This window comes from Pocillopora damicornis, chromosome 12 (genome assembly GCF_964200805.1).
Source record: "Pocillopora damicornis chromosome 12, jaPocDami1.2, whole genome shotgun sequence".
Classification (NCBI taxonomy): Eukaryota; Metazoa; Cnidaria; class Anthozoa; order Scleractinia; family Pocilloporidae; genus Pocillopora; species Pocillopora damicornis.
The window spans coordinates 13705206-13721547 of NC_142681.1; the positions used below are offsets into that span (position 1 = coordinate 13705206).

General features: G+C 37.2%; 1 protein-coding gene across 1 annotated transcript in view; it reads right to left on the reverse strand.

Moving 5' to 3' along the window:
- The window catches only part of LOC149036606 (uncharacterized), a 102302-nt gene that overhangs the window by 874 nt on the left and 85086 nt on the right, over positions 1–16342 (reverse strand). The window lies entirely within an intron of this gene.

Sequence of the window (16342 nt, forward strand, 5' to 3'; positions counted from 1 at the left end):
TCTCACACAGAGAAATCAAAAGCGAATGATTTAACTGTTTCTAAGTTGAACTCGTTCAAAACTTAACAACGAAACAGGCTCATGGTTTTTTTAGACACCTGGACAGTATGAGGCTACGTAGTTGCGTAGCCAATCAGATTGCAGCATTTGCGAATTTCTACTGATATATGATTTATGATATTTCTTTGAATTTATAGCTTATACCGTCGATTCTTAAAGAAGTTATTGTTCAAGGAAATTGTAAAAGTCAACATAGTCTTAGTCATGTAAACTTAACTGGAAATAATGTAAAAAAAACAACAACAACAAAACAAACAGGCAATACAAAAATGTTTAAACTACGACGAATGACTAAAATTAATGGCAGCAGCCATATTTTTTATTGAAATTTAGGAAATAAAAAAAAACAATGTTATGTTGCTATGTTTACCTATTACTTAAAGGATCTATAACACAAGAACAACCCATAAATCTTTCAAGGGGATTGGGAAAATCGAAATGTAAAACATGTCAGAGCTTCCAAATGTCTCTTTTCTGACGAAAGATGAGCGTTATGTAAATCTGCTTAGTTATAATGGTACTATAGTACATTTTATAAATAAGCTGCCTCTCTGCCAATCAGACACAGGTGTTAGCCATTTATATTTTTACATATTGTGCTTGGTATAATTGTATTTGCTCTGTGTCTAAAATATTAGTTGAGTTAATAATAACCGTTGTTTTCCACCTTTTGACAGAAAAGGAGACCCCGACAGGGTGAATGATGAGAACTGCTCGAAGGGAACAGAGCTTAAAGTTTTTTAATAGACTTTTTAAATTAATAGAATAGATAAAAGACGAAATTTGTGAAGCAACAATATTAATATTTGAGTATACTAATACCAAATGTTTTACATAAACAATAAACATGCCATTTCTCTCTAAATTTAGAGACTTGCGTCCATATCTCCACTATACTTTGTAAGTTAAATTCTTCACTTTTATTTTACATATTTTCGCCATCAGAATTTAGCGTCTTAACTTGAATGAAAGAAATCAGACAAAAATCGTAACATGTGTCGAGCCCGCGTTTTTTTCTTTTGAGTTTAGATAGTTTACATTTTGTTATTCCGACCTACCTGTAGATAGCTTGTTCCGTCATCTTTCACACCCCTTATTGCCACATCATAGTTACTGGTATTATTTGGTGCTACTCCAGCAACACCGAAACCAACCCAACCTGTGGTTCTTACTTGCACCATAAACTCCAGTCTGTCTGCGAACTCATAGTAGTTGTGGGAAACATTGTAATTTCCTTTGTCATCGAGCATGATCATGTTGGAATACATGTTATACATACTGCTACTTTTTGTGGAAGCCACAAACAGCGCTAATATACACAACTGTACAACGGCCATTTTCTTCGTCAAAGATCGGCCTCGCCTTCACTGAGGAACAGTAGCCTTGAATGACCGTGCATTTTTGTAATTGTGCGTTTTATAGCCTTTTTTCTAATTACTTATGTAGCCAATATCTGTCGGTGGTATATTTTGTATTTTTACTTTTTTTTTGGCTTCAAAACAAGCTAAGTGCGATAACAGAGAACAGGAAGCAGCAATTAGAGGGAAAAAAAAAGATATGCGAAGAGAATATTCAAGTAGAAAGTTTTCAGTGATAACAGGATGGGAAACCAAGGAAACCAGTTGTTTTCTGAATGAGATATTTCCTTTTACGGTGAATCTGAAGAGATCAAAATTGAATCATGCAAAAGCTGGAAGAATTTGTTAACTTAATCAGATGAGCACGGAGATCTCAACTACTATTCCGATAAAGGGAAGTGATAAACAGCAAGCGAATGAAGTGAAAGAAAGGTAGAAAATACATAGGTAAAAAAGTGACATCTTAGCCAGCTGAAAATTAGCCAATGATATCTGAGAAATATCCAAAAGGCAAAATCTATCTAAATTTAGGCAATTGGTTGTTAATTTTGGACCTACTTATAACACATAACCGCTGGTCTTTAAGCGTGAGTCCAGCATTGGAACAGTATTGGTCAAGTAAGATAAATTAATCAACTACCTTCGCTTTCAACCAATATCGATGCAAAGTTTCCCCACTTTGAATACGCATGTACTTGACTTAACGTTTAAACATGTCAGTTGTCAATATATCTGATGAGTCTTAAGTTCAGGAAATTTAATCAAACCACGTCACTGTTTGTTTATTTTGAAAAATGTAGTCTCACTCTATAAAGTTTCTCATTTTGCAATCAGCGTCACCGACTTCTTTCAATTATGTGACCCCTGCGTTAATTTCAAAATCGACTTTTTTTTTTTAAACAATTTTATTTACAAGACCATCACTTACACTACTTACAGTATTAATTACACTTACATTGTACTTGCTACTTACACAACTGATACGTATACTTACACAAATTATGCATACACTACATTACGATACATGTATTACAATACTATTAACATTAATTTAATTTACGGTTGGCGTGTTTACAAAGTTCTTTTCAATTAAAAGACAATCACAAGTAAACATACAGGTCTCAAAAATGCTACATTTCTTTGGATATTTACTTTTGATATAGCTTAAACAAATGTTTATGAAATTAAGTATAAGTCTAACCTAAAACGACAGCAGCATGAAAAATTAAAGTAAAAAAGCCCACGTGCGATAAAATTTCGGAAGTTCTTTTTTTGCGGTCGCGATCTCTTTTAGGATTTCAAGTTTTCCCGTCATGAACGGTAGGAAGATTTGAAAATCTAAGATGTCTCCGGAAAGGCTTGTGCAGAAAATGTGATATTTGGCTAACAATAGGCAATAATTTAGGACTTGCCAATGCTTTGTCCTATAATGCCAGCCATAGAGTATATGACTTGTGGATAACGTTATTGTTTCATTTGTTTTTTGGTGCCACCAGTCTTGAAACAGAATCCAGAAGTCGAGTATTAGTGTGCAGTTTATTATTAGGTGATGCAACGTTTGTTTTTCTGTATTGCATAGGTTGCATAAGGGGCTCTCTGAAATGCCGTCTCGGTAAAGAGTGGCGCGAGTTGGAAGCACGTTATGAATCACTTTATACTGAAACATTATTATTTTAACTTCGTTTGTAACTTTAAATGGCATAAGATAAATGTTCTTGATGGTAGTTTTTGTAAATCCGTGGCGTAGAATTTTGGTTTCGGCAGTGGGAGGAACAAAGACAGTGTTTAAAAGAGAAGAGTAAATAGAACTGGTTCTTAGGCTGTTTACAGTGGTGTTCGCGTGTGTGACGTTTGGAATAGGGTTTGTAAGAATAGCTTTCCAGTCTTTTGGGATTGCGTTGACCAAGCCATAGTATGTGGTGAAAGGCACATTTAAATTAAATTTTGTGACAAATTCATGCCACTTCAAAAATTTCTGATTTTGGTTTAACAAGTAGTCGCTTATCTTAGTAATACCGGCGTCATACCAAGTTTGGTAAAAGACAGGTTTTTTTCCTATAAGAATTTTTCTGTTATTCCACACTATTTCGTTTTTAGGATTTGTTTTGGAATCGATGCCCGTTAAGATTTCAAACTCGCACCAATAATCTAACACTTTTTTGTAAAATGCATGAAGCTTATCATCGAGGTCTAGTGTGCTTGGTGTAAAGTTGCATTTTGTTAGAAAAGTAAGACCACCATGTTTGTGTAAGAGCTGGTTAGGAATAATTTTCCAGGAGGCTTGTGAGTCATCTTAATAATAATAATGACAATCTTTAATGAGGAAACTTTTTCACTAAAAAGTGGTTTACAAAAAGGACCTCGAAAATTAAAAATTAAAAATTTACAATGAATAAAAATGCTAAAAGATGCTACTAAAAACTAATGTATCTTATGTGTAATACAAAACTTAAATCAATGAATTAAAAATCTGACGCTTCAAAATATTTACATTATCAGAGGCTCGTATAGTTTTGTCCAGCGAGTTAAAATCACTTACAGCATGATAGCCAGTTCTTTGTTTACCCCAGTTTCTTTTAACGGATGGAATTTTGAGGTTTGCTTTATTTCTTGTGTTGTAACTATGCTGTTCTTGCTGAGTGACTAATGTTAATTCGTGATGCGTGAGACCATTAAGACATTTATATACATGTACGCATCGGCGCTGGAAGCGCCTTTTTTCTAGTGTTAACCACTTCAGTGTAGTTAACGCATCAGACGCAGAGGAATACAGTGGTCGATCTAATATTATTTTAGCCGCCTTATTTTGAAGCACTTGCAAACTAGACATTAAAGTTACATTATGTTTGTCTCCCCAAACTAAATCAGCATACTCGAATAAGGGCATAACAAGGCTTTTTATAAAAAAGGATGCGCGCCTTAAACGGTAACAAATGCTTAATGCGTCCAAGTAGGCCAAGCCTTTGATTAACTTTCCCTGCCATGTATTCGACATGATTTGTCCACGAAAAATCAGACGATATTAAGATTCCAAGATATTTAAAACAAGTAACATTGTTTATACAATGATCAAAGATTGAAACAGTTAGAGCTATTTTCCTCTGTAACTTCTTGTTACTGCCTATAAGCATGCATTTGGTTTTTTCCAGATTCAGTGTTAACTTATGTTCATTCAGCCATTTCGCCACAGCCAGGAGGTCTTGGTTGAGCTTTTCAGTCAGCTCCTGAGAGGAAGACCCATAGCAGTAGATCACCGTGTCATCTGCATAAAGTGATGCTTGACAGGCACTAGAACGCTTGGCAAATCGTTAATGTAGATGACAAATAGCAGAGGACCCAGAATACTTCCCTGAGGGACCCCATGGGTAACTGGCAATTCATCAGACAACTCATTCCCACAACATGTACGCTGTTTCCTGTCAGTAATGTAAGAGCGGAACCACTGAAGCGAGTTCTCACATAAACCAAATTTGGAAAGCTTGCGTAACAAAATCCAATGGTCCACGGTGTCGAAAGCCTTGGTTAAATCCAAAAACACGGCCCCACACAGTTTACCTTGTTCCATGTTCAATAAGACTTCATCAGCAAATGATGTCAAAGCAGATTCAGTAGAGAGCCCCTTCCTGAATCCAAACTGTTTCCTTGTGAGAAGGTTGTTAATAACCAAGTACTGGTACAACTGGGAATGCACGGCTTTCTCGAGAATTTTACTGAGTGTCGGTAAAATAGAGATAGGTCGATAGTTCGATGCATTTGACCGGTCGCCTGATTTAAACAAGGCTGTAATTTTTGAGCATTTCCACAATTTAGGAAATTTACCAGTAAGAATCGATCGATTCAACAGCTTAGTGATGGAGGGAGTGATTGTATTAGCAGAGCTCTTGAGTAGTCTAGCACTAATTTTGTCCAAACCAATTGCTTTATTTGTCTTCAAAGAGGTAAGCTGCTGAAGCACAAACGATTCCTCTAGTTCAGTTAACTGGAACTGAGACAACGGTTGTTCTAAAACCAAGTTACAATTCGACCAGGTAGTCGTTATTTTGTCAGCTAGGCGCTTGCCTATGGATGCAAAGAAGTTATTCAAAGCAACAGCAATGGATTTGGAAGTGGTGTGCTGAATGCCATCGGAAATGATGCACTGAACCTTTTCTGAGGATGAATTACGATTGCATGCTTCGTTTACAGCTTTCCACATTTTGCCGTGATCTCCTCTGGCTTCCTCGATCATGTCACAGTAATATTTCGACTTAGCAGATTTTACTAAGCGGTTTACTTTGTTCCTCAGTTTCCTGTAAGTGTTCCAGTGCTTTTCTGAGTTCGATTTACGTGCTTTACGATGATACCAGTCTCGATCTCTCATTGATTCGCTAATTTTGCTATTCATCCAAGGAAGAGGTGTTCCCTTCACACGTCGTCGTTTGACAGGTGCATGATCGTCTGCAACTTCTGAAAACAGTTTGTTCCAAGTTAATAAAGCGTCATCGATATTGTTTTCATTGTCAACGACGTGCCAAGGAACATTCCTAAGATCTTCGTTAAATGAATTCGCATCGAAATTCTTGTAAGAGCGATACTCAAACATTCTTGGATGTGCTTTTGTGTGCACACCAGTCTTTAGAATGCAAAACACCAGGTAATGGTCGCTCAATGGAAACGGAACAACACTAGATTTAACAATGCGATGTTCATTATTGACAAAAATCAGGTCAATCAAGGTCCGTGAGGTGTCAGATATTCGAGTAGGCTCTTTTATCAGCTGTGTGAAGTCAAAAGCGCGCGAGAAGTTGAGAAGTAGTTGTTTGTCTTTCTTGGGCAATTTTGAATTAGGCATCATGTTTGCGTTTAGATCTCCTAAAATGACCACATCCGATTTTTCAAGATCAACAGCAGGCATACTATCTCGCAGAGACGAAATAAAAGTGCGGAGATCGGCATCTGGTGCTCTATAAGCGCAACATAATAACGTTGGCTTACATTTATCTCGAATTAACTCAATCCATAAACATTCCTGTCCACCAGTATATATATCATTCCGCAAACGAAACGCCAAATCTTCTCTTACATATATAGCAACTCCGCCATATCCCTCTTTATTGCCAGTGCGATCTAACCTTATGCACACAAATCCAGGGAGTTTTATTTCAGCATCACTTGTTGAGGAATCCAGCCAAGTCTCGGACAGAGTTAGCACGTCAAAAGTTTTGTTGTTAATTCCCTCAAGACGCAGAGAGTCGGTTTTGTTTGCGAGACTTCGTATATTCAAGTGAGCAATCTTGAGACCTCTAGTGGACTTGATATCAGCAAATGTCTGGTAGCCGGGATTAATCTCAATGTCACCAGCAAGAGCAATAAGAGTCAAAGCAAAACAGGCACGATGAAAAAGCTTACAAAGCATAACACTCTTCAGTCGTCCATTAGACTCTTGCCTCCGGGTCGGTTCGTTTCGATGAAATGAAGCACCAGCAACTTCAGCCCTGCAATTCATCTGGGAAACAAAATACGTCTCTCTATCGTTAAGCAAAGTGTTCTCATATACATCTGAGAACCTGAAGAACTCCAAAGTGATGTAAATACAGAGAAACACACATAAATTTGCGGAGAGCTTGAAGCCGCGTCCGAACGCCATGATAAAAGTATCACCTTGATTCATCTTGAATTCTGTTGGCCCAAGCTATTTTGAGTGCTTTTTCCATGATATTAAAATCGCACATTTTCAAACCGCCATCTTTCTTTTCTCCAATTATGGTGTTTCTTTTTATTTTAGGGGGTTTTCCTGCCCAAATAAAGTTGAAAGTTAGCTTATTTATTTCTTGGATATAGTGATCTGGAACAGGGAGCACGGAGGCTGAGTAAATTAACTTAGATATCCCAAGTGTTTTGACTATGTTTATCTTTCCATAAAGAGTTAGATTTCTCCGTTGCCAAGTGGTTAGCGTTTTCTCGAGATTACGTATTTTTTCACCGAAATTCAGTCTATTAGCACTTTCTTGGTTATGAGAAAAAAAGACACCAAGGGCATTGACAGGTTCTTTTGGCCATTTAAAACCAAAGGGTTCATCTGTTCTGTCTTTCCATTCGCCTAACCACATTGCTTCGGTTTTAGTTGTGTTTATTTCTAGGCCAGAAAGTTCTTCAAAATCGACTTGATTACTCGGTATTTTTACGAGGGACCGGCGTCTGCTCAGGGCACACCAAAAGGGCAACTAAATGTCATTTTTTAAAAATAAATTAATTACCCTGCCTTAGAGACCTAAGCAGCATGATTTTTGTCTTCGTTCAGCCGTAACGAACAAACGGCTTCTTCATTTTTGTAATGTAGCAAAGGCAGTAACAAAAAACTGTTTTGTCACTGCCTTGAAATTGTGAGTTTTGATTTGAGATTACTGTCAACAAGATCCGGTCAAATTTCCAAACTTTCATTTCATTTACACTTTATTTAGAGAAAACACTGAAACTAAATTTGCTGGGGAAAAAAAGAACTTTTTAAAACTTTTGTTCCATACTTTATAAGTTTTTCAGTGATATATAGTTTTTATGGTTTCTTTGAAAGTAGGGCGCGTAGAGCGATTTTTCAAAATGTTTTTTTCCAAAATGTTTCCTTGTCTCCATACATTTCGATGTTTACTGTGCATTTTGTTGCATATTTGTCGTCTTTACTTGAACTCCCTCGACGAGGCCGTACAGTTCATGATCATCAAGGCAGGCAAAGCGCTAGTTCCTCTTTTTCTTCCTTCTTGTTCCTCACTGAGGAGGGGGGACGGAAGCCAAACCCCAAATCAAAACTTAGCACATTTTTCTCCAATTCCGATATTTATCACTTATACTTGAAATTACTTTGCGAGTTGCGAGTATTGGGAAAACTGTGAGTTTGAAATGTTTTCAAATTGCGCCGGTAAATATTAAAAGTGTGACGTCCCAACAAGCTGTGTTTACATACTCTCATCTAAACTAACCAGTTGACCTATGAGAGCGTGCGAACTATCTCAATTATTTTAGAACCATCACTAGTTACAAAAGTGTGACGTGCAAAACCGAATTACAGTCACTTGGCTTTTTTAGTAGTTTTGGCTTTGATCATGCAAATCACACCTGCTAGAAAATGAAAAGTTCACGAAGACAATGAGTCCATTATCACGCAAAGATAGCTTAGCGTTAAAAAAAAAATAGACTTAGGTTGTACTGTGGTCGATCTTGTGATGAAAATCAAACCTTTCAAAGGGGTAAACACTGAAACCTGACATTTCCTGTTGAAAAAGAATAACATTTTTCATTTTTCATGTTCAATTACATCATGAGCGATAAAAGTGTGACGCACGAAACCAAAATACTGTGTACTTATTGATGGAGTGGTAGGGGCGCAGCGAGGTCATTTCTTCATGACCCTGAGCTTAATATTTTCTTCACTGGCCCCACCAAATTCTGTCAATAAGCATTTTATCATATGACCACTAACTGTTAAAAATTTCCACCTAAATGGAACGCGATAGACGGGCATACGGGCACACAAGAAGTATGCAATTTAAAACTTTTCCCTTTATTTCGATAAGCCCAGAGGGGGGGGGGGGGGGGGGGAAGGGAATAACCTAAACACGCGTGATCTGGATACCTAAAACACTGTGACAGCGGAAGTTAGGAAGGTTGGGAAAAGTAATTCGTTATTTTTGTTGTTTCATTTTGAAAGCATCAGCCACACTGTCAACATCTTGGTAAGTGCGATTGAAAATCTTTCCTAGTCACTCGGTTTTTATCAGCTTTAGTTATTTAGTAACTGTAGACAGGTAAGGCACTTATGGCAAAGCCCAGTACCTACTTTTTTGATCTTTATGTTTGCGATACGTCACGTTTAGAGTGTTAGCCCTTCGTTAAAGCGGTTGATGGCGCGATTGAATAGGCGAAATAAATTGGTTTTACGGCAACTTTTTCAAATCTCTGTGGCTTTATACCGTATAACTAAAATAAGGTTATTGAGCATTGTACAATTTGAGAAATTGATGATCATAAAACTGGACTGTCCCACGTTGATATAGGAAATCCGTAGTGCTTCATTACGTGGTTTTCCAGTGGCTACGATCTCCACCAGCTATTAACTTGACATTTTTTAGGAGGGTTTAACGACCGATTCCAAGATTGCGGTAGACTCCAATTGAATCTCCGTTTTCTGCTTGTACACAAATGTTTCATGGTCGAGATACTATTCGCTTAAGTTTTTAGATACTAGCGGCGGGTTCTACGGTACATATGTTCCTAAACGCCGTAATCCCTTTCTTTTTTCTGTCTGTTTAAGCGCCAGTCTCGCATAAGAAGATAAGTCATGATGCTGCGCACTCATGAAGAGAGATGTTTTAATTTTCTCAGAGAAACTAAAACTTTCTTAAATTCACTGTTATTGCATACAGAGTATAAGCGTACTTTTGCGTTGAACGGATGCTTCATATCCTCACCGTAAAACCGCTTTCTTCAAACCGTTATGGTTTCATACAATATATTTCAACCTCATCATAACTAAGATTGTTCGGCATTGTTTAGTTTGAGAAACTGATGGTTTCCACAATCACGTGATCAAAAACTAAATTCAATCCTATATTAAGGCATAGTTATAATGCAGAATGTCTTTCACCGATGTCAGCAGTGGCGGCCCAAACTCACATCTCGAGGAAACGCAAACGATTAATTCATGAAAGCGTCACGCGTTGTGTGACTTGTTGCTAAGTTACGAGAGTTGAACATGTTATAAACAGAGGAAGATGTTTCATTTTTGGACCTAAAATCCGTCACTAGTCAGAAAAGTGTGACGAGCTCAACCGAAATACAGTCACTCGGTTTTTTTTTAGCAATTCTGGCTTCGATCATGCAAATCACACCCGCTAGAAAATTAAAAGTTCACGAAGACAATAAGTCGATTGTCACGCGAAGATAGGTTACCGTTTAAAGAAAGAAACTTAGGTTGTACTGTGATCAATCTTGTGATGTAAATGAAAGCTTTAAAAGAATCAACACTTAAGCTTGTCGTTCTCCATGAAAAATAGAATAACACTTCTCAATTTTCATGTTCAATTAAATCATTAGGGATAAAAGTGTGACATACAAACCCAAATACTGTGTACTTATTGGTTGAGAGGTAGGAGCGCAGCGAGGTCCTCGCTTCGTGATCGGGAGCCTAATATTTTCCCGTCCGGCCCAACAAAACTCAGTCAATAAACATTTTATCATATGACCACTAACTGTTGAAAATTTCGACCTAAATAGGACGCGATAGACGGGCATACGAGCACAAATCTCTTTTTTTTTGTTTTTTTTTTTGTCTAGCGGCGAATTCTACAGTACATATTTTTCTAAACGCCGTAATCCGTTTTTTTCTCTGTCTAAGCGCCAGAGTCTCGAGTAAGAAGATAAGTCATGACGCTGCGCGCTCACGAAGAGAAATGTTTTAATCTCTTGATAGAAACTAAGACTTTCTTAAATTCAATGTTACTGCATACATAGTATAGGCGTACTTTTCCGTTGATCGGATGCTTCATATCTCTACCATTAAATGGCTTTCTTAAAACCGTTAAGGTTTTATATAATATATTTCAACCTCATTATAACTAAGATTGTTCAGTATCGTTTAGTTCGAGAAACTGATGGTTTCCACAATCACGTGATCAAAAACTAAAATCAATCCTATATCAAGACATATTTATAATGCAGAATGTCCTTTACTGATGTCAGCAGAGGCGGCCCAAGCTCACGTCTAGAGAAAAAGCAAACGATTAATTCATGAAAGCGTCACGCGTTGTGTGACACGGTAGTCACTCACAAGAAATGAACACTTCCTATAGAATTGTATGGGGAACCAAGTATGGTCGATTTGAAGTAGTAAAAGTGTGACGTGCAAAACCGAAATAGATTCACTGCGGAGTAAACTGCTGATCAGTTTTCCATATCAGTGCATGAAAAGTTGATTATCGCTCACAGCAAGCTTACCGTTTAATTTAAAGAAAGAAGCTTTGGTTCTATTGGTATCGATCTGGTAATGAAATTTTAATTTTCGAAATGGATGGACACAGAAGCTTGACGTTTCCTGTGAAAAAAGAATGAAATAAGTTATTTCATACATATGTTCAATCCAGCAGTGGTTATAAAGTGTGACGTACGAAACCGAAATTCATTCGTTTGAGATGGAACACTTAAATCTTCGGAGTAAATGTTGATTCGCCCTCCAGACCCCCTCTCATTAATTCGCCATTAGTATTCGAATTCCGTTTTGAAAGTCGCATGAAAACTGGGGAGTTTAACTCTCACTATCTTCTGCAAGGTTAGAGATATATTTATAATTTGTACTAACACTTCGTGAAATGAGAATCACTAGTTCACGTCTCGTACATAATGAATCACTTCAGGAAAAAAAAAAAACATACCATTTTGATCTTTTTCTCGATGGTATTTGATAATTGATCAGTTCCTATTCTCAGTAATTTTGTTAAATACTTTTAATCACAGTTTTCATTTTTCCTAGTCACAAATTGGCAGTAACAGTGTTAATAATAATAATAATTAATAAGATTAACCGTGAGGCGTAAAACGGCCAAAAAAATTAGCAGTTAAACACTTTTCTGGTAAAAATTTATGGAACGAGTTGTTAAACATTTCTGGTAACAACTCATGGAATGATGTTAACCGTTACGCGTAAAATGGCCAAACTTTTAACGGTAAAAGCCATCACCCCGAAAACGAAATTTCTCCGCATTTCGAGAAATCAGGTAATGTTTACATCAATACTAAATTAAACGGGAAGCAAGCTTGTCAAGCTGGCAATTGTTTGTTATTTTTTAAAGACATGCAAGAATCTAAGCCATATATAATTTTTATCATTGAAATGATCGCTGGGTGTTAGTGCCCTCTAGTTGCAAGTTTCTTGCGATTGTCTGAGGAAAAGAGGAAACAAAAAGGTTGAAAAGCACTATTGCCATTGGGAGTTTTCAGGAAAGTCCCTTCCGGATGCGCGGATCCTACAACGTAACTGTAGTCCAGTCCATTTCCCCCACCTCTCTTCCCTTCTCAAAAGAAATATGAAGGACTATTAAGTATAACTATTGATTATTACTAAAGGCCAAGCTACCTCCTCATTTACTTGTTGCCATATTTCAGTCATTGGATTAACACCTTCAAAGGTAAGACCAGTGATGTGGTTATGTTCAAGCAAATTACCGATCCACTCCGTCCGTTTTCTTTTTTTTTTTTTTTTATCAATTATCTCAGTTGCTATTTTTGTCTTCGATCATGCAAATCACACCCTCAAGAAAACGAAAAGTTCACGTATACAATGGGTCAGTTTTTACGCACAGATAGCTTACTGTTTAAAGACAGAAGCTTTAGTTGTACGCTCAATCTTGTCGATCTCGTGATGCAAATCCTAACGAACTAAAAGGGACGAACACTAAAGCCTGGCGTTTTCGAATAAACAAAGTAAGATGTGTCATTTTTGGATGCTCAAATCCATCATTAGTTAGAAAAGTGTGACGTGCCAAACCAAAATACAGTCACTAAGTTTTTTTAGTATTTTTGGCTTCGATCATGCAAATCACACCCGCTAGAAAATGAAAAGTTCACGAAGACAATGAGTCCATTATCACGCAAAGATAGCTTAGCGTTAAAAAAGAAACTTAAGATCGATCTTGTGATGAAAATCAAACCTTTCAAAGGGGCGAACACTAAAGCCTGACATTTCTTATAACGAATAAGATTGATGGCGCGATTGAATCGCCACCACAGTGAAATAAATTCGTTATCCAGCGGTCTTCTCAAATCTCTGTAGCTTTATACCGTTTAATTTATCCTCATTAACTAATGTTATTGAGTATCGTTCAATTTGAGAAATTGATGATCATAAAACTAAAATCAGACCTTTATTTATGTTGTGGACTGTCCCTCGCTGAAGGAAATCCGTGGTGCTTGATCAGGTGGTTTTCCAGTGGCTATGACTCTACATCAGCTATCAACTTGAATCTGTTTAGGAGGGTTGAACGAACGATTCAGAGATCGCACTAGATTCGAAATGCCATATTTCTACTTGTACGCAAGCGTTTCATTGTCGAAATACCCTTCACTTAAACCTTTGGATACTAACGGCGGGTTCTGCGGTACATATTTTTCTAAAGCCGTAATCTGTTTCTTTTTTTTCCGTTTAAGCCCCAGAGTCTCACACAGGAAGATAAGTTGTGAGGCTGCGCGCTCATTAAGAGACATGGTTTAATTTTCTCAGAGGAGTGAAACTTTCTTAAATTCACTGTTATTGCATCCATAGTATAAGCGTATCTTACCGTTGAACGGATGCTTTATATTTCCACCGTTAAATTTCTTTCTTTAAACCTTTAAGGTTTTATACAATATATTTCAACCTCAGTCGTTAAGATATTGTTAGGCATTGTTTAAATTTGAACTTAAACCTTTGGTTTCAACAATCACGTGATCAAAAACTAAAATCAATCCCATATAAAGATATATTCATAATGCAGAATGTCCTTTACTGGTCCAAGTTCACGTCTTGAGAAAAAGCAAACGATTAATTCATGATAGCGTCACGGGTTGTGTGACTTATGTGTTAAGTTATGAGCGAAGTTATGAGCGTTGAACACGTTATTAAGAATAGAATGGGGAGCGAAATATGGTCGATTTATCACGAGAAATATTTCGAGAAATCAACATTTAACACGTAAAATCAATAAAAGTACACACATCTTGTGTGTCCATATTAGTTTCTGGCGGTTTCTGCCGTTTTAAGCTTACTTTGCCATCGCTGTTATTCCCATCCCCGCAGTGACACCTCGCATTAATCGAGCGTCCCAATCAACCAAGCAGACAGCTGTCCCCGTGATAGGTCTGCAATTCCTGATCCATAATAGGAATGCACGATAGAAGCGGCACCAGGATCGTGCATGCTATACCACTGGAACATACCACAGAAACCTTTTCCAGCCGCTCGAAAATTGTTGATGACTTCCCTTACCACAGTAGACTTACCAGTTCCCCCCTTGGCCAGTCCCTAAAAAGTTATGACCCTTACAAGCCAAGCATACAATCTCCGCCCGTCCGTGAGATAAGTGAACGCTCATATTGACGACATGCTAATAACCACCAAACTACTCTACTGAATATTATGGAGAACGAGTTGTCACAGGAAGAAAAATTATGAAATAACATAATGAACATCACTTGACGATCTGCGTGCTCAAGGAATTGGCTGAACTAATAGAAATTTTATTGTCCTTTACAATGAATTTCCGGTGACTAAATAGGCATTAACACCAACATAACTGTAAGGGGATAGATTAAGGGTAATTCGGCCAAATCTTGCAGGCTTTTCTTTTTATCCAGAAGTTTAGTGACATCACCTTGGAAAGGTAAATGCAATCAACGGTAGGGCATCATGTGAACAATTGTGTGATCATCTCGGTAATGAACCAAAAGAACGGTGTTGCAATAAAATCGAGCGAGGGAATTTCCAGTACAAACATTTTGGACGGTACATTATTTAAACTGTCGAATAGTTCTCGAGAAAACTAGAGCAATTTTTTCTTTAATCATTCTTGTATTATTCATGAATAAGAAATAAAATAGAGTGATCCTAATGGTCTGCATTGCACATAAGTTTTGACAGCCGGTTTAACAAAATCAATAAACTAAGAATGGGGAAACTAGAACTTATATTGTAGACTATTCCTTGCTGATTCCTTTCTGATTTCTTTTGATTTCCATCGATTTTTCATTAGCTGAATTTGTATTTTATTCTTGTCTTTTTTGTTTGTTTTTAATCAAAGCGAATAATGCCTCAAAAACAAATCAGCGAGTCAGGCTATGACACATAGCAGCAGTTTGTTTCCTTTGAGAAAAGGTAGCTTCCTTACCTCACAATACATGATATAACCAAGCCTCTTATTCTTCAATCTTCTTCATTGATTAAATCAATGAGCTTCATTATCAATTAATAAGGGACTCTCTTTTCCCATTTCTTTCTGTTTCCGGTTTCCTAATTATCTGCCTTAAGAAAGTTGAGACACTGGGAAGAGAAATTTTTTTAGTTTCCTCATACGATTAGAAAGACCAGAAGTTCTAGTTCGATCACAAATCCTGTGACAAATTCTTAGCAACAATGAAACTTTTTGATTTTCAAATATGAATGTAGTTTAAGTCAGGCACAACTGTCTATCACCTGAGTGAAATGTGAACAAAGGTATTAAATATTAAATACCAAAATAAATATTAAAACCAAAACTCTTAGTAATTTATTTTTTTTTATGCGATTATCATTTGGTATCTATTTGTTTATAACCTGTATGAGCTTTCTTAACATTGATTTATTATATTCCAATTGTAACTGTTTTAAAACTACAATTAATTCCATTGTCATTCCTTTAAGCCCATTTGCGGATAATCTTTAAGTTCTCTTTGAAGTTTGTAAGACTTTTCACTAATCTTCAGACTGCTCCAACATCGAGGATGTACATACATAGATTTTTGGCTTTTAACGTTCACTCACAAAAGGATGAAAGACAGAAATCGGTAGGAATATGATTCAACCTAAGGGCAAAATGTTTCTTTTACATCACGTGACGAGATGAAGGAACCAAAAAACCTAGGTCAAAGTATAATATATAGATTTAGCCAAGCCTAAAAGCGGAGCTCTAATTTTTTTTTTCCCCGCACGTCTCAAGGGCACAAAGCCTTGCCCCGGCCAGGACTAGAACCCGGGTCGCCCAACTCGCAGCCCAGTGCACTGACCACTGAACTACTGGACAAAGCCGTGGCGTTGGCGTGCCCGCGGTACAGTTGACCACGCATGTTAAAAGAAGCACCTTGTACGGTCGTACGGTAGAACGGTCGTACATGCAAACTTTTTCGGCTTGATGGGCTACTACTATTTTGCATAATCTGCGAGCTCCGCT